This window comes from Fukomys damarensis, unplaced genomic scaffold (genome assembly GCF_012274545.1).
Source record: "Fukomys damarensis isolate Sample0158 unplaced genomic scaffold, DMR_v1.0_HiC HiC_scaffold_15, whole genome shotgun sequence".
Classification (NCBI taxonomy): Eukaryota; Metazoa; Chordata; class Mammalia; order Rodentia; family Bathyergidae; genus Fukomys; species Fukomys damarensis.
In genome coordinates, this window is record NW_022900927.1 from 28,944,238 (window position 1) to 28,971,692 (window position 27,455).

Sequence of the window (27,455 nt, forward strand, 5' to 3'; positions counted from 1 at the left end):
AGTCTTTTTCCTATGCCAATGTCTTCAAGAGTTCTACCTAATTTATTTTCTAGTAAGTTTAGTGTTTCTGTTTTGATATTTAGATATTTAATCCACTTGGATTTTAGTTTAGTGCCTGTTGAAAGATAGGGAATTACTTTTAATTTCTGGCAAGTTGAAAGCCAATTTTTCCAACACCATTTATTAAAGAAGCTATGCTTCCTCCAGTGAGGGTAGTTGGCTCCTTTGTCAAAGATGAGTATGTCTGGTGTTGTTTATGTATCTTCTATCCCACTGATCCTTGGGTCTGTTTCTTTGCTGGTACCATGCTGTTTTTAATCACAGTGGCTTTGTAGAATAGTTTCAAATTGGGAATTGTGATAACCCCTGCAATGTCTCTGTTGCCTAGAATGGCTTTTGCTGTTCTAGGTCTCTTCTGGTTCCAAATTAATTTTTGGATTGTTTTCTCTAGTTCTGTGAAATATACCGTTGGGATTTCAATAGGGGTTGCATTGCATCTGTATAGCAGTTTTGGAAGTATGTCCATTTTCACTATGTTGATTCTTCCTAGCCAGGAGCAAGGGATGTCTTTCCATTTTCTTATATCCTCTTTGATCTATTTTTTGCAGAATGCTGTAGTTTTCAGTGCCTACTGAATCTGTCAATTTAGTCTAGAAGTCTTTTGGTGGAGTTTTTTAGATCTTCTATGTAAAGTATCATATCATCAGCAAATAGTGACAGTTTAACTTCCTTTCCTCTTTATTGCTTTTATTTTTTTTCTCTTGTCTAATTGCTGTAGCTAATGTTTCTAGAACTATATTGAAAAGGAGTGGTCATAGTGGGCATCCTTGTCTTGTTCCTGATTTTAGCATGAAGGTTTTCAGTTTTTGACCATTTAGTGTGATATTAGATGTTGGTTTATCAAAGCCTTTATCAGGTTGAGATAAAGACAATCTATTCTAATTTTCTGCAGGGTTTTTATCATGAAAGGGTGTTGAATTTTGTCAAGTGCTTTTTCTGTATCTATTGAGATGATCACATGATTTTTGTCCTTGACTGTTAATATAGTATATTACATTTATTGATTTATGTATGTTGAAACATGCTTTCATCCCTGGGATAAGTCTAGCTTGGTCAGGGTGTATGATCTGCTTGATATTCTGTATTCTGTTTGTCAGTATCTTACTGAGGATTTTTGCATCTATGTTCAGTAGGGAGATTGGCCTGTATTTCCCTTTTTAAGTTGGGTCTCTCCCTGGTTTGGTTTTGTTTAGTTGTTTGTTTGTTTGTTTTGGACACATCATGAAACCATTCATTTTATTTTTGCTATGTTTAATTGTATTTATTAAACAAAAAATAACAAAATCATATATTGAAATTGTACAGTGAAATATTTTGCTGTTTATATTGTGAAATTAGCACATTCTTCATAGGTAGCAGTTGCATCACCTAATACAATTATCTTTTGAATATATGGAGTAAGCACTAATGCAACTTTTAGCAAATTGCAATGCTACAGAGCACTGCATCAATCACTGACTTGATAAATGTCTAGGAAGCAGAAAAAATTATGAAATATCCCTAAATATTTAAGTGTTAAGCTTTTTAGTTAATACATGCTTTAAGTACATGTTCACACTCAGGGAGCAAGATTATGCATTTAACATTTTGATTATGATTTCCCTTCCCATCCTCACTCCACCCTTTCTCTACACCTCAACATTATCATCTTTAATATTAAATATTTAGATAATGCTTGTGATGTATAAAGTTTTTGTGTTTTGTGGGTTTTTTTATTTCTCTTTGGTACTGGGGATCAATCTCAGAACCTTGCACTTGCAAGGCAGGCAGGAGAATGTGATGTATAAAGATTAAATTCATTATGGGTATGACATCATTATGTGTTTATATGACATCAAATCATTTTATGGACACTTTTTCTTATCCTTGGTCTCCCAATTTCCTCCCTGCCAAAGAATTATCTGTCTGTGTCCTCGCACATGTCCATTAATGGATTAATCAACAAATTGTGGTATCTATATATAATGGAATACTATTTGGCTATAAAGAAGGATAAATTTAAAATATTTGTAGGAAAATGACTACACCTTGAATGCATAATGTTAAGTGAATTAAATCAGACAAACAGCTTAAGTGCTTTTATAATGTAGAAAACATTCTGAACACATATGGAACAACTTTCTTTCAAAATGGGATGAAATTAACTTGTGATAATATCAACTGTTTCCAAATTACATCCTCAAAAAAACATTTTGTTTCCAATAAATCAAGTATAAAAAAAAAGTATAAAGTTCACTAACATAGTAAACAACCTCTGGACAAATTAATACTAAATATTTTCATAAATAAATACAACTAAATTTCTAAAAATTGAAGGAGAGATTCCATGAATATATCATGAAGCCATACTCATTATTTTTTGCTACATTTAATTGTATTCATTTAATTAAACAAAAAATTTAAAAATGTGTATTGAAAGTGTACAGTGTAATTTATTGCTGTTTATATTGTGAAATCACCACATTCTTCCTTGGTAGCATTTGCATCACCTAACACAATTACCTTTTGAGTATATGGAGTATATGCTAAGTACAAGTTTTAGCAAATTGTGATAATGTGTGGCACGGTATTAATCACTGCAGTCACTATGGGATCTATGCCATTTTGTATTCTACAAGAGAAAGATGGTGCTTTCTCAACAATATCTCTCACCTTCACACACACACATGGAAACCATCACTAAACTCTGCTTTTTTAGAGTTGTCAATTTTTGAGGCTAATAACAAATATGATTAAATTTTAATTTTTCTGTGTCTGGAATGTTTCATTTAATGACCCCTTGGTTGAATTACATTATAAAATGGATTGCCTTTATTTTAAAACTCAATAAAATTTCATTGCATGAATAAACTGCACTTTACCCATACAACTAAGAGGATGGTTTGCATGTGAAATGTCCCTTAGGGACATGTACTAAAGACTTCATTGCAAGGTGCTTTGTTATTCTGAAGTTAACATTGTTATGCACTTTCCAATCTCATCAGTGCATTAGCTGTAGATATATTGGAGGACTGTCTTTGAGTGTGTGCTTTGGAACAGCCTATCTCATTCCTGATACACCTCTCTGTCTCTGTCACTGTCAGCTTTCATACATTTGGTTATTTAAACTAAATCTCATTTTGAGTTTGTGCATGTTTTATGATGTTATGAGACTTACAAATGCTTTAACATATTATTTATGCAGGCTTTCTCTTCAATGAGAGTTCTTCATGATTTTTGAGGTAAGTGGAAATATGGGTCTCCGAGATTTATTGCATACATTTGGATTCTCTCTCATGTGAATTTTCATGAACTTCAAAGCAGCCAGAAAAATAAAACATTTCACACATTATTCAAGTATGTTCAGATTCTCTGTTCTATGAATTCTTTCATGTATGTAATACCTGTGTACAGAAATATTTTATTATATTACATACAAAGAAAGGGCTTCTGTGCACTGTCCTTTCATGTCAGCAAAAGTCACTTTGTATATCCAAAGTAAATTTCCTCTCTAATTTTTTAATGTCTATGGTGATTACTAGAGTAACTGAAAGGCTTTTCTATAGTGCTTACATACATAAGGTTTCTACACTGTGTGATTCCTTTCATGCCTTTGACAAAAAATTTGTGTACTGAAAGCATTACCACACTGGTTAAATACATATGGTTTCTCCCCAGTGTGAGTCCTTTCATGTCTTTGACAAGAATGGTGTGTGGTAAAAGCTTTCCCATAGTGCTTGCATACATAGGGTTTACCCCCAGTGGAAGTCCTTTCATGTATTTGACAATGACTGTTTGTGGTAAAAGCTTTCACACATTGCTTGCATACAATTCTCCCCAGTGAGTCCTTTTATGTATTTGGCAAAAACTGTGTGTGCTAAAAGCTTTCCCATATTAATCACATACATAGGGTTTCTCTCTAGTATGAGTTCTTTCATGTATTTTACATACACTAAGCCCACTGAAAGCTTTTACATACTGCTTACATACATAGAGTTTCTCCCCAGTGTGAGTCCTTTTATGTCTTTGACAATAACTATGTGTGCTGCAAGCCTTCCCACACTGGTTACATACATCAGGTCTCTCCCCAGTTTGAGTCTTTTCATGTGTTTGACAATTATTGTGAGTGTGGAAAGCTTTCCCATATTGTTTACATACATAGGGTTTCTCCCCAGTATGAGTCCATTCATGTATTGGACAATGACTATGTTTGCTGAAAGCATCCCCACATTTCTTGCATACATAGGATTTACCCCCAGTATGAGTTTGTTCTTGTGTTTGACAAGAAATGTGTGTGCTGAAAGCTTTTGCAAATTTCTTATATATGTAGTATTTTCCCCCAATGTGAGTTTTTCATGATTAGCCAATGAAATATTATTATTTAAGGACATGCCACTGTGTTTATATGCATATGATTTTGTTCCACTGTGAGCTCTTTCATGTTTCTGATTATCATGCTGTGAAGTCATTCCTTTTCTACAATGTATATATATATAGGTATATATATAGGTATTCACTCTGCTATGATTGGTTTCCTGGATTTCAACATAGTCAGAAGTTCTGAAGGCTCTCACATCTTACTTATATACAAAGGATTTCTCTTCATCATTACTTCCTTCAGTGCAATCAGTGTATGATTTTCCACATTGCTTATATCCATAGGGTTTTTCTTCAGGATTTGTCTTTGCATGTTTCTGAAAAGAGTAAAATTAAGTGGAGGTTTCCGCATGTCTGTTACAGTTAGATAGCTTCTGTTCAGGTCCGTGGAGCTCATATGACTTGAGTTCAGTGTTATCTAGGCAAAGCATGGTTAGTGATGCATGACCAGTCAGAGGCCTTCCACATACAAGGCTTTCACCTACTTTTATACCAAGCAGTTTCATGTGCACATTTGTACTGGGAGTTACAAAAGCCATTTCTCCATGTTCATACCATAATTTATCTTTACATCATTTATCTACCTCTGCAGCTTTTAGATTTTTCCCATAATTCTTGTACTCATCTTCAATTTGCTGGTCATCCCAGTTTCTTCCTATAGGTTTTTTGGATTTCATATGCCATTTCTACTTCTTCATCTGAGAAGTGTCTACTCATTTCAGATGCCCATTTTTGGATTGGGTCTTTATATTTGGGGGAATATGATTTTTTTTAATTCTTTGTATGTTCTAGATATTAGTCCTCTATCTGAAGGACAACTGGCTATAACTTTTTCAAACTGTGGGTTGTTTCTTCACTCTATTGGTGATTTATTTGCTGTGCAAAAGGTTTTTAGTGGAATGACATCTCAGTTGCTAATTCTTTATAAATACTCATAACTACCATAGCAACAGGACTGCCTTTCCCAAAGAGAGAATTGCTAACAATGACCAACTTCCCCCATGACTCTTGGAATGATGCCAAGAGCATCCTGCATATGAGATTCAGTAATTTAGGATTAATTTCCCACACTTGGTCTTTCTTTTTTTTTTTTTTTTTTTTGGTTTTTTTGAGACAGGGTCTCACTATGTAGTTGAGACTGACCTGGAACTCAATATGTAGCCTGGGCTGATCTCAAACTCACAGCCATCCTCCTGCCTCAGCCTCCCAAGTTCTGGGATTACAGGCATACACCACCATGCCCAGTGGTTGATTTCTTGAGAGTAGCCATTCTTTCTGAGGTAAGATAGAATCTCAACGTTGTTTTCATCTTCATCTCTTGAATACCAGTAATGGTGAACATTTTTTTATATCTCTATTTGCTGCTTTTACTTTTTTTTCCAAGAAATTTCTGTTCACTTCAAATGCCCATTTTTAATTGGGACTTTATATTTGGGGGTCTGATATTTTTAAGTACTTAATATATTCTAGATAGTAGACCTTTGTCTAGGAACAGCTGGTAAAAAAAATTTTTTCCCACACTGTGGATTGTCTCTTAGCTCTGCTTGTGATTTCTCTGACAGGGCACAAACATTTTAAAAAGATGAGATTACATTTGGTTGATTCTTTATGCATTTCTGTGTTATTGGGAATTCATTACACCACACTGTTGGATTTTGCTTCTTTATCCATTCTGCCAGTCTACTTCTTTTGATTGGTGAATTGAGGCCAATGACATTGATGGTTATAACTGATATGTATTGACTTATCATTGCCATGTTATTTTCCTGTTGTTGGTTCTTTTTTTATTTTTCTCCCTCCCCCTTTAAATTTCTGCTTATTGGATTTTCTCTGTTGGGCCTCATGGAGTTGTGACCCTCACTGTCTTTTTCTAGGAATTTAAAAAAATTGTTTGGAGTGCTGGTTTGGTATTCATGAAGTTTCTCAGATGTTCTTCATCATGAAATTATCTTATTTCTTCATCAATTTTGAAATATAGTTTTGCAGGATACATCAGTCTAGATTGGATGTTGTTTTCTTCAAAGCTTGAAATACCTCACTCCAGGCTCTACTTGACTTGAGGGTTTGTGTTGAAAACTCTGCTGTAATTTGATGGACTTTCCTTTGTGTGTAATTTGTTTCTTTTCTCTAACTGCTTGTAGTCTTTTGTACTTCTGTTGTGTCTCCAGGATCTTGATTATTACATGTCTAGGTGTAGTTTTTTTTTTGTACCAGGGATTGAACCCAGGATCTTGCACTTACAAGGCAGGTGGCAGAACCACTGAGCTAAATGCTCAGCCCAATGTAGATTTTTTTTTAATCATAACTAGTTGGAGTCCTATATGCCTCACTTATCTGTATGTCAAGTTCTTTTGCTCTGTTTCAGAAGTTTTCTGCTATTACTTCTATAGTTATTTTATGTCATTTGTGCTTTCTGCTGCTTTTTCTTGAACTCCTATTATTCTTATATTATTCTTCTTTGCATCATCAAGGAGCTGATGGGTTGAAGCCATTGGTGTGAGCCCCTCCCCCCCACCCAGGCCTTCTGACACCAATGGACTGGTGAGGACAGGAGCTGCATGAAGCCATCTGTGCAGGCCCTTATCCCACCACGCCTCTCAGCCACCAGCAGGCCCACCTCCCCACCACCAGAAGACTGGTGAAGTCTGGAGCTGCATGAAGACATTGGTGTGAGCCCCTCCCCCACCCAGGCCTCCCGAAACCAACGGACCTGTGAGGGCCAGATCCACATGGATGCTTCCAGCAACCCAACCCAAACACACACACACACACACACACACACACACACACACACACTGCCTCTGGCTTCCTGATTACACCTATCCCTCATCCATGCTGCAGAGGAACAGGGTCTCTTAAAAGCCATTGACCTGAGCTAGAGCAGAAGTGAGTAATAGTCAGAGGACCTTACTCCTAAGTTCTCCATCCTGAAGGTAAAGTGACTATACTGATCAGTTTATTCATTATAAACATATTTTGGGATAGTCTTCAATTTCATTTTATTTCACACAATTTAAGGTGATAAATTAATAACTACCACAAATTGCCATTTTCTAAGATGTTTGGCTCTATTGTTGTTGCTGATTGTAACGCTTGGGCTAGTGTTGTGATTGATCTAATCAGTTACCTTTCCTGGTATAATGAAAATGAGATTGCCCCAGAGTTATTAGAGACTCAGATCCTAAAGATCAGTTATATGTGGAAGACACCTCTGAGAAGCATTATTCCATAAGGGTTCTAAATACAAGCAACAAAGATATCCACAATAAGTAATATCAAAGTATCAACCCAGGAATTAAACCAAGGTCTTTACCAACAACAATGATAGAAATGAAAAGACATTTAAACAAGACCTAGTCATGCAGTTTACAAAGGCAAATTCTGGGGTGAACAAGATGGGAAACTCTGATAATCAACCACCTGGACATCCTGAACTGATAGCACAGGAAGTTAAAAAAAAACAGATGAATGAGGCTCTAGAAATATTCAAAACAAAAATAATTTCCCAGATAAAAGACATAATTATGAACTCTAGAACAGAAACAGATTTTTAAAAATAGATGAGTTCAGTACCATGATGAAAGCCATGAATGCTCAGCATAGGAAATAAATGGAAATGATGAAGGCCCAACATAGGAAAGAAGTGGAACCCATGAAACAGATTCAAACTGATATCCAGGAGATTAAAAACTCTATTAAAAGTATAAATAGCAGACTAACACAATGTGAAGTCAGAATATCAGATATAGAAGACAGGATGGTGGTCAGTGACCACGAAAAGAGAGGTCTTAAAAAAATAGTAAGCCCCTACCTCTTAAGGATTCTACCACATCAACACCACTACAGAGGGAACCAAGCTTCCAGTGTATTAACATTATCCAAACTACAACAGGAAAAGATAAAGAGTTTTAGGAGAAAGTCAAATTGATTGGATTTGCTCATGAAAGCATCAATCTATTTTAAAGCCAGCCTTTGAAAAATAGTCTAACTACACATGCCATTTCTATATTTTACTTTTTTTCTCAGACAAGACCTAACTCTGTAGTTCAGGGTGGCCTTGAACTTACTACGTAGCCCAGGCTGACCTCAAACTTCTGACAATTCTGGTTTGACCTTCAGAATAGTGGAATTGCAGGCATGGAACAATGTCTAGCTATATTTTCCTTTCTAGTTCCTAAGACACAGAAAACATGCCTTTTGTCTTCCTATTTTCATTTTTTTGGTGTGTTTGGCACATGTAGTATTTAATTTGATTTGAAAGATGCAGTTAGTCTGGGGAAATTTGAAATAACTGTCTTTAAATCACTTGGGCAAGCTGAAAAGCTATCCACAGTCCAACTGACATAGCAAGACCCATTTCAAACAAAACAAATCAATCCTAATTCCCTAAATTACTTTATCTTTTTCAAGAAAGCTCTGAGGTTTTATCATGAAAGATAGTTTGTTGGGTTCCAATAGAATCTCAGAAATGGTATTAAATTTTATAAATTAACCTGTAAGAAATTATGTTCATCCCATGCAAAAACATTAACTTTTTTTTTCATTTGTTGAAATGTTTATGTATATTTTTCAGTTAAGTTTTGAATTGTCTTCACATGGGCTGAGCACATTTTAAATTAAGATTATCCATCAATACTGTTAGTGAAGTATTTTTCCCAGCATATATTTTGCTTGTTACTACTGAGTAGAAGAACATATTGATTTTTATTTATTTACATCTCAACTGATCAATTTTCTAGGCTTTCATCAATACTGAGTTATTTTGAGGAATGTGCTAGTGTAAAGGGTTTGAGAGTGTCTGGCTCAGAACCACTGGGACCTTGGATAGAAGCTGACTGCATAGAAGGAAGGGCTGGACTTTCTGGTAGTTGTGAACAGGGTCAAACCTGCAGCTGGGAGGACCTTGAAAGCTTTCCTGATTGAGAAGCTATTAAGTCTTTATAACCCTGTGGAAACTTGTGGTTGGATTCAGAGAGGAAGCTCCCTTGTTAGGCATAGCTGAAAGCACCTGAGGTAATTAATTCTTTAGCTTTGAGAGACCAGAGGTCTGAGTCACACAGTGAGGGCTGTGATAAGTCCTAGCCTTTCAAATAAAGCTCAAATTCTTAGAGTCACACACAGTCAAGATGACTACCTCACTTTCTGATTCTTTTTGCTTAAATCTCAAGGAGATGTAATTACCTTTTCTCTCAGAAAAAACAAAAATAATATGACAAGTATTTCTTGTACCATTATTTCCATCCAGAACATGTGTGTCTTTAGCCAAGGTGAAGGAATTATTAAGTAAATAAAGGAAATGAAGTATATAAGAATAATGACATAAAGATAGATTTATTTCTATATGTATAGATTAAACACTGAAAGACTGCATACTAATATACTGATTTGATTATTTCTGGAACATGGGATTGTGAGGTCAAAGGAAGATGTCTTCATTATTTTAATTACACACTACAAAAAAGAAAAATATGTGTTAAGATTATAAATGTTTACTGACTTTTGTAATTTTCTGCATTCATTATATTTGACCACATAAAAATTATGTAGCAAAACCATAATACATAAAGTCAATAAATAAAATAAAAATTAGTAAAACGCAAGGCTAAATGTCTATGATATATTAAGCAGTTTTCTGTGGTACAAGGGATCAAGCCCAGAGACACTCCACCACTATGGGGGACTGCAATATTGATTGTGACCAAAGAGAGTTATAAGTAATTCAGGCTGCAAAGAGTTAAATACCTCATTTGGCTTATTTTAAGAAGTGAGTCTGACTGAAGCTACATGATTCATGGAAGCACCTCATGAGCACCACAGGGCAGGAAAATGGAATCTACTACAGAGCTCTCCAGTATACCATGGAGCTACATACCCACACCTAGCTCCTCACTTTTCTCTTTAATTCATGCTAACCAGCCCACTAATGGCCATAGCTGAGACCACAGAAATGGCCTATGAAGCTAACCAGCCCACTACTGTGCACCTTTAAAAAGCCATACCACCATCCTATCAATCCAGCTCCTTCTGGATGGTGGGTAAACATGCTAAAATCAGTGAATTCCATGAGCATGATCCCATTGCTGCATTTCTTTGGCTGTGAAAGTGCATGCTTTCATGAGAAGCAATAATACTATGTTGAATACTGTGATGGTAGATGAGGTGTTCTGTAATACCACAGATGGGAGATATAACAGAATCATTATGTTCAGGGCAGGTAAATCCATACCCAGAATACTGGGCTTTTCCCGGAAGGACAAAGCACTGTCCTTTCCATGATATATGTGGTAAATATAATGAATCTTTCAGCAAGTCACAGGCTGTTCAACCCAGGGAATGATGGTATATCAGAACTCAATGTTAGTCTCTGTTGCTGTAGATTAGGCATTTGGCAGTGACTATAACTAAGTCATCCTTAGTGAGTAGAAGTTCATATTACCATGTCCCAGCATAACCCCCATTTCTGCCACTATGGCTGCTTTGTTCATGAGAGCATTGGGCAATAACAAGAGTGGCTGAAGAAAAAGGTTGACCGTTACTCAAAGAACAAGTCAGGCAATTAATTTGATTACTAAAGTCCACTTCTAGTGCAGCCACCTCCTGTTTGGTCCAAAATTAAATTTTTCAAATTTTCCTTCTCTGCATTTTTTCCTGGATTCTCACTATAAATCTGGATAAAAGCAGGCAGCAGTACCCATGCCATAATCTGAATTTAGGCTGTCTTGAAATTTTCTCTGCCAGATTAATTAGTCCACGACCCTTAATATCAGTCTCCTTCAAAGTCTCAGGGCATAGGTAAAATACGGACAAATTTTGTGAGGATGCAACATAGGCCTCTAATCCAACTGCCAATGTAGTCCTTTATCACATCAAAACCTCTTGTGCTGGAAGTGGTGGTGCACACCTGTAATCCCAGCACTTGGGAGGCTGAGGCAGGAGGATCACTTTAAATTCGAGCCCAGCCTATGCTACATAGTGATTTCCAGGTCAGTCTCAACTATCTAGTGAGACCCTCTCTCAAAAACCAGAAAAAAAAAAACTCCTGAGCCTGTCCTTTACTGTCCACATTACTATCAGCATTCTGGCCTTCTTATCTCTCAATAGAATCACCCATCAGGTGTGATTCTCTTCCAAATTCCTCCCACAAACCAGTGTTATAGGCTTCTAAACCACATGGTCAGGTACAATCACAACAAAAGACCCACTCCCCAGTATCATTATTTTGTATTAGTTTTCCCATTGATGGGACACAATCACTGATACCCACAACTTAAAGGAAGAAAAGTTTAATGTGGCTCATGGTTTTGGAAGGCATAGTAGATGATCATGAGGTAGGATAAAAGAAACAAAGTTAAGTAAAGGAGACAAAAAAATCAAAATTTTAAAAATTGTATTTTAAAGAAAATCTGCAGCTTCAGAACATAAAAACAGTTTATTTTCTGTTTTTCCTTCTCCCATAACCACAGACCTGGGAAACTTACTTTCAGCTACAAATGCATCAGTCCTTTTAATGGTCCTCTGTTATCCATGAAGGTAACACCATTTTGGAATTTCCCATAGGAATAGCTCAGTAAGGGTGAGCTATCCTCTCCCACCCTCTAAAGACTAAGACTGAGACTGAGACTGTAATTATCAAATCTACAGATTTTCACTTCCCAAAACACATAAAAGATCGACACTTCCAAATGATATTGTGCCTCATTTCTTTGAGCACCTGCACTCCACTCTTGAGTGCAACCTCTTTCTACCTCTAAAAAATCTTCTACTGACACACACTGAAAATTCTTTTTCCATGATGGGAGTTAGTGAACCTGAACACTTATTTTAAAGCAGTGGGTTAAACTCCTTATTTCAGCCTCAGTGACCCTCAGGCCCAGCCCATGAAAATCAGCTGGTTCCGAAACAAAAATATCATGGCAGTAGGGTATGACAGAGAAAAGCTATTCAACCCAAGGCAGCTAGAAAACAGAGTAGGGGAAGAGTGCCAGAGAGGACTATGAGAGGGAATATATAGAGTACCCAAGGTCATATCTCTATGACCCACCCAAGAACACCCAAGGGCATGATTTATGAGTCTACAAGGCTAGTTTCTGAATCCAATAACAAATCTGAACAATAACAATAACAAATAAGAATCCAATAACAAAACAGAGTTAACAGTCACACCCACATAGATATCTCTACTTCCAATATTGTATTTATAAGTAGAGGGCACAAAGCATAACAGAAGCTGGAAAAGCCTCTCTATCCCATTGCTCTATTATAGGACAGCTGTCTACTTTATGTTTTGTTTGTTTGGGGGAGTTGGTACTGGGGATTCAAACTCATGACATTCCACTTGTGAGGCAGGTGCGGTGCCATTGAGCTAAATCCCCAGTCCCTACTTCAGTTTTGAAATGATCTGAGCTCAGTGGCACCATGCCTGCTTCTCTAGCACAAGGTCCTGAGTTTGAACCCTGGTACCAAAAAAAAGAAAAGAAAAGAAAAGAAATGCTCAAAATAGAAGTTACCAGAATCACCACAAAGATGAGACACTGTATTTTCTAAATAGTAGAAATACTTTATTTATATTTTATCATGTCCTATATTTGTTCACTGTCACCTTGAAATATAGTCTTCTAAAAGGATATTTTAATGTATGTGTTAAAAGAAAGAAATAAAAAATATCACCATTTCTGAATAGCTTTGAATCATGTATTAGGCTTGCCCAAGTAAAGTGGTCCTTAAAATGTAAGAGGCAATTTAACTATTTGACTCATGAATAGGCAGGTAGCAAGAAACAAAGCTCAAGGTGGGCAGCCACACTGATATGAATTAAAATAAGACCAGGCAGTGAAGATAGACTCTGACCAGGAAAGGAGTTCCTCAGGGGAATGCCACCCCCCCCCTACATTCAGAGCAGTTTCAAGGAACTCAGAAATACAACATTTTTTTTCTTTTAAAATTGGTTTCCTTTAAACTCTGCATTCTGAGTAACTGGTTTAGGAGCCTGAATTTCAATTTGTCATTTTAAACCCACAGAGCCACCTGTGACAGGTGTCCACCACACAACAGAGCAAATTTCTGGGCTCTGATTATCCATAAAGGTCTGGACAGAGTGTTCATTGGAAGCCCTCTTCTGGGAGAAGTTCAAGCCTGGCTGGGCCAGGCGCACTGCATTCCTGTCTTCTGAGCAAACTCGAAGACCTCTCTGAGGCTGAGCTAATTCACCTAAGTGCATAGAGGCTGGGTCTAATGTTGTGCCTAGATCATGATATCCCCAAAGACCACCAAGGAGTTAAGTCTGATGCAATCACATGAGGAGTTTCTTGCAAGCTCGAGCCTGGACTCCCAGACCTCACCAACATAGCGGTTTCGTACCAAGAGCCCCATACCCAGTTTCAGACAGGCTTTTTATCAGCGAAGAAGCAGAACTAGGGGCTTTCTAGATGGGTCAGTGCCTGATTGGTTAACATTTTGAAAATGCAGGCAGGGGACAAAGGTCTGCTGACTTGAGTTGGTGGTCAGCAGTTACGTATTTGGCAGTCACACATTGATAATTAATAGGTATTTAACATTTTGAAAATGCAGGCAGGGGACAAAGGTCTGCTGACTTGAGTTGGTGGTCAGCAGTTATGTATTTGGCAGTCACACATTGATAATTAATAGATATCTATAGGATGGTTCAAAGGCTACCAAGACATTCAGGATGAGCAAACAGTTCAACAATTAACTTGGGGTCTCTATGTATTTCATAGTATAGAACCATTAACTTATACATTAATCAGGTTCCAGACTTTAAACAATACAAGATTGCCTTACATTCCTAGGCCAGGGTTTGAATAAAGGTCAGGACTATGGCTACAATGGGAGGGTGTTAGAGCACTGTCTCCTAGGCCCTTTGTCATTTAGCATGGGCTTGTAATTTGGTCAAAAGAGCAATTTGGGGTTTTTTCAGTAACTGGGAGGTGACCTGATCACAGAATGGAGTAACTTTTTCAAAATGGAGTTAGTTTGAGCTCCACACTAACAGGCTGTGCCTCTGCCCCTAGTCTGTGTCTCCTTCACCTCACCCAAGAAAAATAACCCCACCATATTTCTAGCCAATAAGATATCACCCAGTGTTCTCCACTACTGCATAACCTATAAGAAAGTGCTATGTAGTTAAATGATCCTCCCATGCTCCTCCCCCATGGTTGTCCACACATAAGCTGTACAAGCCTGTGCATTTCCTGAATAAAGTGGAAGCATTCCGGAAACCTCCCCAGAGTCTGCTTGGTGATTTTCCACCTTACCCTCCCAGTCAGAGCTCCCGAGCCTTGTTCCACTAATGGGCTCTCAGATGACAACACCCTCTCACCTGGGAGCTATTTTTTCATCTTATGCAGTACTTCTAATAAACGTTTCCCCTTTAACTTCCTCCTTTTTGTCAGCAATTTTATTCTTTACCTTTGTGAGGCAAAGTTCAGTTTTACATGGTTAATATAGTTAGCTGTTCTGAAAATCACTAAAACTATTTTAGAGAGTTAAGTTAGTTAAAAAAAATATTACAGTCAGTCAGACAGGATTTGCCCTTGAGTAAGTCAATGCAGAAGATAAAAGACATGTCACAACTGTTGCTGGAGGCACATTTTTGAAGGCCAGGCTTTCAGACAGAGAACTTACTACACCCACACACTTCCCTTAAGGACGAATAGCAGTGATTGATTTTCTAAATAGGCATCAATCACCTTGAATGGGGAAACAAAACCTCCCTAGCCCATTTCTTCCAGAAACAAAGTCCTAATTTGTTCCATGTACCCTCGCTATGTGACTTGCTTTCACATATGATTCCCATTTAATCACTATTATCTAAGTGACTATATTTATAATCTTATTGGTTAACCATGGTTTTCTCCATCTCACACCCACCTTGTGATTTTCCATTATATCAACAATACTTAAGCAGTTATACTTATTAATAATAATAAAATAATATAATCTTATAAGTTGACTACAGTTTTGTCCCATCATACACCTGCCTTGCCTCATGGGTTTGCTCTATAAAACTCCCTTGAGAAGTGGGGCTGAAGGGCAGCCCACTTTCTGGGCTCCCTTCTGACTCTTAGAAGCTATCTTTATCTTAATAAATATGTCATACTCTTAGCCTCTGTTGTTCCTAGAATTCATTCTTTGATTTTAGAGAACACAAACCTGATGTAACAGACATCTAGAAGGTTGGGAGTTATAAGATTTCCCTCATATTATTTGGGTTATTTGGAGGTCCATATATCATCCCTATATCATTTGGAGGTCTCCTACTGAGATAATTGGATAGAGATATGAGTTTGCTTCTGTTTCAGAGGTTCTGAATTGTGGCTCAGTGAAAATTGTCTTGAATTTTTTGTTAAAATGATGGTACATTTCAGTTGAGAACATGGTAAGATAGTTCCACTTTATTCTTGTTTTGTATATGTTGCGTTTGGACTAGTTGCTAATTTTATTGGCGTTCCTTCCCTGTTTGTCACGGTTTGTTATCTCAGACAACAGAGCTAGGAAAAAAATAGCATTAGAGCGCCCCCTAATGGACTATGACGTGAAATGCTGTGAAATGGGTTTTTTTTTATGAAATCTACTTTATATTTAAGAAATATACATGCCTATTAATAAATCATGGGACCCTTTCTGCTAGTTAATAAAGACAATAACCCAGCAGCTCTGCTCCTTTCCTGCTTTTATGTTTTCCTCTTTAAAGGTAGGTAAGATTAGAGAAAAAGGAACCTTAGAGTGTCCCAGCATTTTCCTCCTAAGAACCTTTAAGTCAAACCCACAAAAAATGAACATTTACTAATGACAAAGACAAGGAAGTCATCTTAGATGAGGCACACATATCCTGTCTCTGGGTCAGATGAGACATTGGGATTTTGCCCAACCAGGACAACACACATGAAAGGGATGTCCCTACTTAATGTTCTGGACAACAGTATTCTTCGGGAGACTGAACCTGAGACCATGTGGAAAGAACCAACTTTTAGATAAAACTAGAAGAAACTATCTCTCAAGCATAACATTTAAGGGACCAAAACATTTAGTTTAAGGGAGAATGTCCAACCTCCTGGTTCTCTCTATCCCATTCTAGGACTCGTTCTTATCATTTATGTGTGTAGGGGAGGAAAATACTTTCACTAATAAGTTCCGGACTAAATGTTGACCAAACAAGCAGCTAGATTTCTTTTTTGGAGACAAATCTCTGGTTGCATGGAACTAGTGGAAACTGAAAGAACAGTGGAGGGGTCATGGCCAGGGTTACTCTCTGATACCCAAAGGTTCCTAGATGAAAACTGGACTCTGACAACCCAACGGGATAACCAGAAGAAAAAAATTATTTATCCATCATCCCTATCTACACTCCTCAGTAAGGTGAGAGATAACTCAGCGATCTTATCCTCTGTTCCAGAGTGACCATAGATGACACTGTTAGAGCCCTCTCTTAAGCCACCATTAAGAGTTAAGCTACAGGTTTGGACTTTTTCTCTATGCTAATAAGTTAGAAACTCCCCCTAACCTTTTCTCCATCTCATCAGGATTTAACTTTAAAATCACTTTGTAGTTAGACCACCCCTCCCTACAGGAAGTTTGGCTAAGGCAACTTGCAATGACTGTTTGCCTTTTACAGAGGAGAATAGCAATCGGCCAGTGACTTACACTTGTGCTTTTTACATACTAAAAGTATAAAAGAGATTTTAGTCAGCCTTTCTCTTCTTTCATGTGCATGTGGAAAATTGATAAATGCACCTTTACTAACATGTGAATTGTGGTTACTAGTCAATGAGTATAAGTTCAGAGACATAGAAATTTTATATTAAACCTTGAAAAAGTGTAGCCTCATTCTGCCACTAAGGAAGGTTGTACAGGTGATTAGGTAGATAACAGGAAGGTCTTAGAGGCTTCTCCACCTTAGGACCCATGGCAAGATTTCTCTGAGCCATTTTACCTGACTCTATCTCTAGAAGTGATCTTTATTTCAGGATGAGAAGTACTCCAACTTTTTCCAATTTGCTCTTTGACATATTCTCACTCTCTTTCAAAGAATTATAAAACAATGGTTCAGATCTCTTGATTATTTGATTGCTAGCAATGCTTCCTTCTTTAAAACATGACTGTTATGGCTAAAATCAATTTTAATACCTGCTGGAGTAAATCAAGAGTTCCCAAAGAAGATAGGGTCACACGGCAGTAAACAGGTGGATGGTCCAGCCCACACTAGCTTCTGATGCTCTCCAGATACAGCACCCTGCCCTAGAGCTGAGTTAATTTGAGGGATACCTTGAGGACATAGAAATCAAGTAGACATTAAAAGGGATGCCAATTTTTTCTCTTGTTTCAGATGGTATACTCAATGTCATAACTTCTTACTCCTTCAGAATGTATTCTTAAGCACTGGAAAATGCTCAACTTTCCCATGTTGAAAAAGAGCCATTTAATATTTTTCTGCACCTGTGCATGGCCTGCCTATCCCCTAGAGCCAAAATGGAATGCAAAAGGAAGAATTGAATATGATACTATTTTACAACTAGAATTATACTATAAAAGAGGGGAAATGGTCAGAATTATCTTGTGTTTAGACATTCTTTACATTAAGAACTCTTGCTTGTGGGCTGGGGATTTAAGCTCAGTGGCACCATGCCTGCCTCACAAGTGCAAGGCGCTGAGTTTGATCCCTGGTACCAAAAAAAAATTCTTGTGTTCAAACTATAAATATAAATCATATGGGACTACCTGCGTTCATATGCCCTTTCCTCTAACTGACCCAAGGCAGATCAAACCAGATCTAGGAAAATTTTCAGAAAACACTAATAAATACATTGAGATCTTTAGAAGGCTTACTCAGATGTATAAACTAAACTGGAAAGATGTAATGCTACTCTTAAGCATTGACTTCTAATGAGAGACAAGCAGCATTATAAAAGGAAGAATATTATCTTAATTTTAGAATGTCAGAAGATGGGCAGCCATGGGAACAGCTGATTCCTACTGGATCACAAGCAGTTCCGATTCAAGGTCCCCATTGGCCTGCTAACTAAAAGGGAGATCAGAATAAGAGACACTTTCAGATATGTATTCTTAAAGTTTTAAAAAGGACAAGAGCTAAGCCTTTGATTACATTAAATTGTCAACTATGCTTCAGGCAAAAGATGAGAACTCCTCTGCCTTCTTAGATCATTTACAAAAGGCATAGGTAGAATATACATACCTGGCTCCTGATTTGATAGAAGGACAAATTATTCTTAAAGTTGGTAAAGATATTAGGAAAATGTGATTTTGCTCCAGATAGTTCACTTGATACTTTAATGAAAATTGCCTCTTCAATATTTTATAATCAAGACCCAGAGATATCCAAGGAGGGGAAAAAAACAGACTAAAAAGAAGCAGCTGCATTAATCATAGTGTTAAAAGGAACAGGCTCTAGGTATGATTCTCCAGACCCCAAGAAGAATTCAATGACTACTAACCTACCTGGTACCACTGAAGAAAGCCAGGCCACCTTAAGAAGACTTCCAAAAGAGGTCCCCTAAACCATGCCCTGTTTGCAAAGGTGACCACTGGAAATGAAACTGTGCTCTGAGGTGGAGGTCCCAGAACTCAGACCCCTTACCAGCTGGTCTAGTAAAACTAAAGGGCCCCATGGCATTCTCTGCCTTCTCCCTCTGGCTGGACTACCATCTCCACAGAGGAGCCCTGGGTAATCAATCATGACTATAAAGGGAGAGAAAACCAGCCTATTACTGGACACTGCCATGTGTCTCCTGGTCCTTCTTTTAAACCTTGGCCTTCCTTCCAGCCAGTATGCCTCAGGGAAAGAAGTCACTGGAGAGAAGGTAGTTCACTATTTCTCACAACCTTTGGCCTATAATGGGGATGGTTTTTCATATCACACTTTTCTTTTAATTATGCCCAAAAGTGTAGTTCACTTTCATGGGAGAGATATTTTATCTTGTTTAAATATTGTAGTTTTATGAATAACAAAGTTACTGAAAGAGAAATTAGAGAAACAATACCTTTCACAATAACATCTCAAAAAATGAAATACCTAGGAATCACTCTAACAAATGAAGTAAAAGAACTCTACTTTGAAAATTACAACACTCTGGAAAAGGAGATTAAAGAGGATATCAGAAAATGTAAAGATATCCCTTGTTGTTGGATAGGAAAATGGCCATACTTCCAAAATTGTTATACAGACTGAATGCAATCCCAATCAAAATTCCAAGAGAATATCTCACAGAATCAGGAAAAACTATCTTAAAATTCATTTGGAACCAGAAGAGACCTAGAATAGCAAAGGCAATTCTAAGCAACAAAGGCAAGGCAGGAGGTATCATAATCCCTGATGTGAAATTATACTACAAAACTATTGTGATTTTTTTAAAAAAAACAGCATGGTGCTGGCAAAAGAACAGACCTGAGGATCAATGCAATGAGTAGAAGATTCCGAAACAACTCCAGATATACTCAGCTACCTAATCTTTGACAAAGGGGCCAAACACCTTCATGGGAAGAAAGACAGCCTCTTTAATGAATGGTTCTGGAAAAGCTGGCTTTCCACCTGCTGAAGACTGAAACTAGAACCATATCTTTCACCACACACTAATCTAAAATTGAAATGGATCAAAAATCTAAATATTAAAATGAAATCATTAAATCTGCTGTAAGAGGGAATAGGTAGAATGCTTGAGGACATAGGAGTAGGCAAAGACTTCATGAACAAAACCCAGACCATATGGGAGATACTACAAATAATCAACAACTGGGACCGCATCTTATTAAAAAGCTTTGGAACAGCAAGAAACTACCAACAGAGTGAAGAGACAAGCCACAGCAAGGGAAAAAAATGTTACCAGCTATTCATCAGACAAAGGACTACTATCTAGAATATATAAAGAACTCAAAAGAATCAGACCCCGCAGATTTAAAGACCCAATCTGAAAAATGGGTATCTAAAATGAAAAGACACTTCTCAGATGAAGCAGAAACAGCAAATAAATATATTTAAAATGCTCAATATCACTGGTCATTCATGAAATATAAATTAAAGCTAAACTGAGATTCTGTCTCACTCCAAAAGAATGGCTTCTATTAAGAAATCAACTGGGGGTCAGAGCAGTGCACAGGTAAGAGGTGAGGCTTAAACCTGGCAGAACAACCTTCGCCGGGAAGCAGAGGAGACCGTGGAGAGGTTTCGGAGTCAGGCACCGAGCAGTACAGCCCAGATCACCCAGCCCAACCCCGAAGATGGGAACTGCCTCAAATCCCCCACCTCGGATGACATCTCCCTGCTTCACGAGTCTCAGTCCGACCGGGCTAGCTTTGGCGAGGGCACGGAGCAGGATCAGGAGCCGCAGCTGCCATATCAGGAACAAGTTCCAGTTCCAGCGTATCATCCAACACCTAGCCAGACTCGGCTAGCAATTCAGCTGACCGAGGAGGAACAAATTAGGATAGCTCAAAAAATAGGCCTTACACAGCATCTGCCTAAAGGAGTTTATGACCCTGGAAGAGATGGATCAGAAAAAAAGATCCGAGAGTGTGTGATCTGTATGATGGACTTTGTTTACGGGGACCCGATTTAATTTCTGCTGTGCATGCACATCTATCACCTGGACTGTATAGATGACTGGTTGATGAGATCCTTCACGTGCCCCTCCTGCATGGAGCCAGTTGATGCAGCACTGCTTTCGTCCTATGAGACTAATTGAGCCAGGGTCTCTTGTCTGACTTCAAGTGAACCATCAGTCTTGGTGGTTTTGATCTTTTGTCACTGCGCCCAAAGAGCCAGGGATTAGGAATTAAGATCATGCACAAAAGTTTCCTAAAAATTCCTGGATGGATGGCTGCAGATGTTGAGGAAAGTATGTAATATTTTAGAAACTTAGGGGGGGAAAGTAGGATGGTATTTTTATGTAAAGCCTTGACCCAGTGTTTAAAAAGGATAATTGTATTTAGATCTTGTAATTATTGCTCCAGTACATAGGAATTGTTTAAGTGTTACAGCAGCCGTTTATGTTTAATTTGTGTGTATTAAAGATTAGGAAAAAGATAGTGGATATTTTTCCTAAATAAAATAACTTTCTTCCCTCCACCAATTCTTTTCTGAAGTTACTGGCATTTGGGTCAATGTTTCATTAAAAGCTACATTTTATAACAAAAAAAAAATCAACTGGGGCTGGGGATTTAGTTCAGCGGTTCAGTGGCCTGCCTTGCAAGTGCAACGACCTGAGTTTAATCCCCGGTACCAAAAAAAGAAAAAAAAAAAAAAAAGAAATCAATCAATAACAAATTCTGGAGGGAGTGTGGGGAAAAAGGAACTCTTCCCCACTGTTGGTGAGAGTGTAGAGTAGTGCAACCAATGTGGAAAGCAGTGTTGAGATTTCTTAAAATACTAAAACTAGAGGTTCCATATGATCCAGCTATTCTTCTTCTTCTTGATATCATCCCAAAAGAATTAAAAGCATCATACCACAGTGATATATGCACACCCATATTTATAGCAGCACAGTTTGTAATAGCTAAATCTTGGAAACAGTTCAAAGCCCATTAAATGATGAATGGATAAAGAAGATGTGGGGTTTTTTATACAATGGAGTACTACTCTGCCATAAAGAAGAATGAGCTTCAGACATTTATAGATAGATAGATAGATAGATAGATAGATGGATGGATAGATGGATAGATGGATGGATGGATAGATGAGAGAGAGGATGGACCTTGAGGCCATACTCTTAAGTGAAATAATCAGAATGCATATTTAAATGCATATTTAAATACCACATTGTTTCCCTAGTGTGAGAAACTGAAAGTGGAAAAAAGGACAAAAATGTATAATAGATATTGGGAAATGGGACAAAATGTTCAAATGGGAAGGGGAACAAGGGAGGGGGTAAGGAGAAAGGAAGGAAGGAACCAAAAACAAAGTTAAAATAGAAAGTAAATGGAAACAAAGCTTTTGTACAGAGGGAGGGGAGGGGGCTTCAGGGGAAGGGAGAAACGGGAAAAAAGAGGCAAAATGTACCATGTACAGATGCAAATTACACTGTAGTTTTTCCCAAGTCTCAATCTTGTAATATGTAGATGAAATATTGTTACATGCCCCTTCAAAAGAGCTCCCTAGCCAAGACACCCATGCTCTGCTAAATTTTCTAGTAGATGGAGATTGTAAGGTTTCTAGATCTAAAGCACAGCTTTGCAGCCTTGAGGTAGAATATTTGGGCCTGGTCATATCTAAAAACAAAAAAAGGCTAGGGGAAGAAAGAAAGAACTAAACCATTTCTTTCCTTCCCACAGCCCAAGGCTCTAAAACATCTAAGGGGATACCTGGGAATTACAGGCTTTTTTCACCTTTAGATAGCAAGATATGGTAAAATTGTGCAACCCCTCTATCAGCTTGTAAAGGAATCCCAAAAGGCAGACAAATTTTCTTTTTTTTTTTCCATTGGGTTTATTGGTACTTTTTAAGTATACAGTGCAGTTACATTCATCATTGGGATCTTGTACCCTTACATGACAGGTCTTGGTTCTCATTTTTCCCCATTCCCCTGCCCTCCCTTCACCCCCTCCCTTCTCCCCTATTTACAAAAAGTGTTTCCATTTTTTCCTTTTCTCATATTTTTTCTTCTCCCTTATTTCCTTTCTCCTATCCTTCCCACTTCCCCTGCACTTTTAGCCCTTTTCTTCCTATTTCACATTGTCAGTTATACAATTTGGAGCTTTTTACCCTTTTAATTTTTCACACCAGAGAAACTATTCGGTATTTAGATATTTGTGTCTTATTTATTTCACTCAAGAGTCTGAAGGCAAACAAATTTATGTTACAAGAAAGGAAAGTGATACAAAATACTATTCAGATTAGGGAGGAAGAGAACTTTGAAATAATTTATATGACAGTTATAAAGACTAGAAATATTTGTGGAATGAAAAAATAAGTCAATTAAAGAGCCGAAGGATTATTTGTTCTATAAAAAATAACATCTAGAAAATAATATCCTGCTATTCTGTATCTATATGGGGTAAAAAGAACAAGCAAATTGCCTTGAAATACATGTTTTATTTTTTTGTTTCATTTTGGTATTTTGGGGGGGGTACTTGGGGTTGAACTTGGAACCTTGCGCTTGTGAGGCAGGTGGCAGAACCACTGAGCTAAATCTCTGGCCCCCTTGCATAGATTTTTAAAATGCTTATCTTAGGGTTAGAGGTGTACCTGCTTGCCTACTATGCACTAGGGCCTTGGGTTTAATCCCCAGCACTGCAGAAGAAAAAAAAAGTGTCTACTTTACTTGTACCTAACATTGATTTACTTTTTTTTAAATAGGATCTTGCTATATAGAAGCCTGTGAGCCAGTCTATATTAGTAGCTTGAAATAAGCAGTGGTAGATTTTGGGGGTTTGAGGGGTGCTGAGGATCAAACACTGGGCCTCATGCATGCTAAACATGTGCTCTATCACTGAGCTATGCCACGAGCCTACCATCTGTGGATGTGTTTACACAGTGGAAAATTGGTGAGTGCTACAAATTAGGCTCCCATTGCCTGTAGACACAGGAACACCTCTCCAAAGCTGTCTTTTATAAAGCAAAATTTGTATGTGTCCATATTAGTAAAGTAAACAGAAGTACAGGTGGGTGCTTTTCTGATAGCCCCCTTCTGCCCAGGGAACATCCTTTACTGGAAGAAGAGAGTGGAGGCCTGACACCTGGCCCAGACAGAGATGACCACAGGTGGCTTCCCTGAAGACTGTATCTGGATAACTAGACAACCCTTAATCACCCTGCACCTCCTCCCTCCAGCCTTCCATAGTTGGTGTCACCTCCCTCTACCCAGAAGCTCAAGCCCCTAACTTTTGTTTAACTGTATGTAATGTTCAGCCACCTTGACCCTGAGTCTCATAATTTGAGTATGGCTTCTGTGCTTATGTATACTAATACATTTTTATATTTTTTCTGTCAGTCTTTACATCAGTGTATCCCATAGAACAAATTCTAGAACCTTCAGAGCAAAAAAATGTAAATTTAAAATTTATCTACACCAGCGCATCACTACCCCTATTTCTCAACTATTCCAAGTCAGGCATTTCTCTCTTCTTTTGGCCCTTGCATAGAAAGGTCATTTTGTTCTCAGGGCCTGGTTCATTCTGTAGTGTTATGGTTTATATCTAGACACCACTGAAGAGCTGTCGTATGCTCATACGTGGAGCTTTTGGAAAGTGATCAAATCATGGGAATGATATAGTTGACTTTCTCTTAGGAGGCAGAGTCTGGGAAGAAGAGGAGGATCACTAGGTCACCCAAAGTGTGACTGGGAAATACATACACTATCCTCAGCTTCTCCCTTCTCTCACTTCCTCCTGGCCACCATGATGTGAACAGCTTTTCCTCTGCCAGTGACCTATGTCATGCTGTTCTGCCTTGAAGCCAGCCAACCATGGATTAAAATGTGTGAGCTCAGGAAGCTTGAGTCAGGAAGAAGGGCTCTAGAAGGTGCACTGACCTGGGGCAGGAGTTCGCCATTCTCCTTTGTCCATGGCTGTACCCCATCCAGTACTCTGGGGAGAGCTGGCTTCCATGGACCTTGTGCACCTGGCCTGGTGAGGCTGTCAGGTACACACAATGACTTTACCTGGGCCTGCACAGAAGTCACCATGGAGTCAGAGTTCTGGGGTCACATCTCATTTCCACCACTTTCTCTGCAGCCTTCGGCTAGATAACTCTGGCAAAGGGTATAGCAACATCCCTCACAGGGTGAAGACATTGTGAAGACTGTGAGACACAGAAGCTTTGAATGCATCCCTACCTCCAACAACCCCACTCAGGGCTGCCACACAACTTTTCAGAAGTTGCTTGCTCCAATCTCTATTTTTAGGGGGTTTTTGCTTGTGAGTTTTTTGTTTGGTTTTGGTTTTAGTTTTGGTTGTGTTTTGGTACCAGAGACCGAACTTGGGACCTTGCACATTCGTGGTAAGTGGCAGCACCACTGAGCTGAATCCTCAGCCCATTTTTTTTTTCTAACCCACTTGGTGATCCTCTGGCCTGAAAGATTCCTGCTGGTGAACAGGCATTTGCCACCTGCTTCCCAGACACTTGGAACCATAGGTGGGTAGGCAAGCTCTCTGCTCCACTCCACATGCCAGGTCAAAACAACCCTGCCAGCCCCTGAGCCCAAGAGATCCTCCATTGCTGGAAACCTCCACAGTGAGTAGGGCAGAGAGGAAGCAGTATCTTAGCCCTCTGTTGAGCAGCCAGAATCGGGGCCAAAAGCCAGCATCTTCTCAGGCTATGTTAGTTTATCCTCCATCAGCCTCAGCCTCCACTGCAGTTAGAGTCTAGATTTTCCATTTGCACTCAAGGCAGATCAGATGATTGTCAGCCACAAAGGGTGGCCTGGACCTTGGGGTATATTTGTTCATGCCGCAGGCTAACTTCTATTTGCTCTCCTTCCCAGGCTCAACTCTACTGAAATATTTTTTTCTCAGCTAAACTCTTCTCTCACCTTCTCTCACCCCACACCAGTTTGACTGCTGAAAGCTTTCCACCTCTTTTCACATCTTGGCACATTTATAAAATAATTCCCCTAAGTAATGTTTACTGAGGAAATCAGAGGGAGCTGCTCCTGGCCAGGGGCTTCAGGACATCTGGGTCACTGTGAAGGGATCGCACGTGCGCACCCCCAGCCCCATTCTCACTGCCAACAGGTGCCTAGTGGAAGGTTCAAATTAGGGAACTCTGTGCTCTCCAGTCTTTCCTACACACATGTTGAATTTTCCTTACTTCAAATATTCTTCATAACATATATTAGGACGAGTACCAGTGCCGTATCCAGCTGTGACTATCGTTTTTCTGTCAGATAGCTCTGCTTTCTCTAAATAGTAACTCCTCCAGTACAGTATTTGACATTCCATAAGTCCAGAACAAGCAATATTGACAAGCCCTTTTCACATAAATAATATGTGTTTAAAGCCCATCCCAGACCTAGACAGTTAGAATCTGTACTTTAATATCAATAGATCATTCCCCTCTATATTTTAGTTCAACTACTGACTCAACATATCTGAACCGCCAAGTTCACCACTCATCAATTCAGTTCTAAATGAAATAATCCAGGGAGTGGAGGATTGCACACAGGTACTTAAAATGTTGAATAATCATTAAGTGGCTAGTTATAGTGATGCTTACCTGTAATCCCAGCCCCTTGGGAAGCTGAGGCAGGAGAATAGCAAATTTTAAGACCAGCCTGGACAATTTAGTAAGAATGTCTTAACTTTAAAAAGAAAAGGGTTTATGTCAGGCGTCGTGGTGCATGGCTGTAATCCCAGCACTCGGGAGGCTGAGGCAGGAGGATCGCTGTGAGTTCAAGACCAGCCTGGGCTACATAGTAAGTTCCAGGTCATTCTCAACTACATAGTGAGACACTGTTTCAAAAAAAAAAAAAAGGAAAGAAAAGGGTTTAGGGTACAGCCTAGTGTCTCCTGGGTTCAGTCTCCAATAGTGATGTAGCAAGACATTGTCTCAAAATTTTAAAACAAAATTTTTAAAGGGGGATATAATTCAGCACAAAGGCCCTGAGTTTAATCCCCAGGAAAAGAAAAATCAGTTGGCTTATGTACTATCTCAGTTGGTCTTAGTGGATCAAGTATCTACAGTGATTCAGAAGCCAGATTGACATTGAAAATGATGCACATTTTCACTGAAAGTTTAGGGCTTAAACAATTCCACAGAACAGAAAAATAAATGCATAAGTTGAGATGATGGAGTGTAAAATTGCAGCAGGCAGATAAATATTCCTCATATGCATCCTCTGCATCAGCATTCTGTTCCAATCTCTTGACAATCCTTCTCTAGGATAGCCATGTCCTCCCAGGCCTCGGGAAATGCCCCATCCTCCATCCTCTCACCCATATACCAGTGAACAAAGGCATGCTTGGTGTACACCAGATCAAACTTGTGGTTCAAGCAAGCCCAGGCCTCAATGATGGCTGTGGTATCACTCAACAAGCACACAGCCTGATATACCTTGGCCAAGTCTCCACCAGACACC

At 38.6% G+C, this 27,455-nt stretch overlaps 1 pseudogene; it reads left to right on the plus strand.

Annotated features, from left to right (window-relative positions):
* The first annotated feature begins 19,124 nt into the window (after nt 1-19,124).
* Nucleotides 19,125-21,333, plus strand: LOC117286116 (annotated as a pseudogene).
* Nucleotides 21,334-27,455: the final 6,122 nt, after the last annotated feature.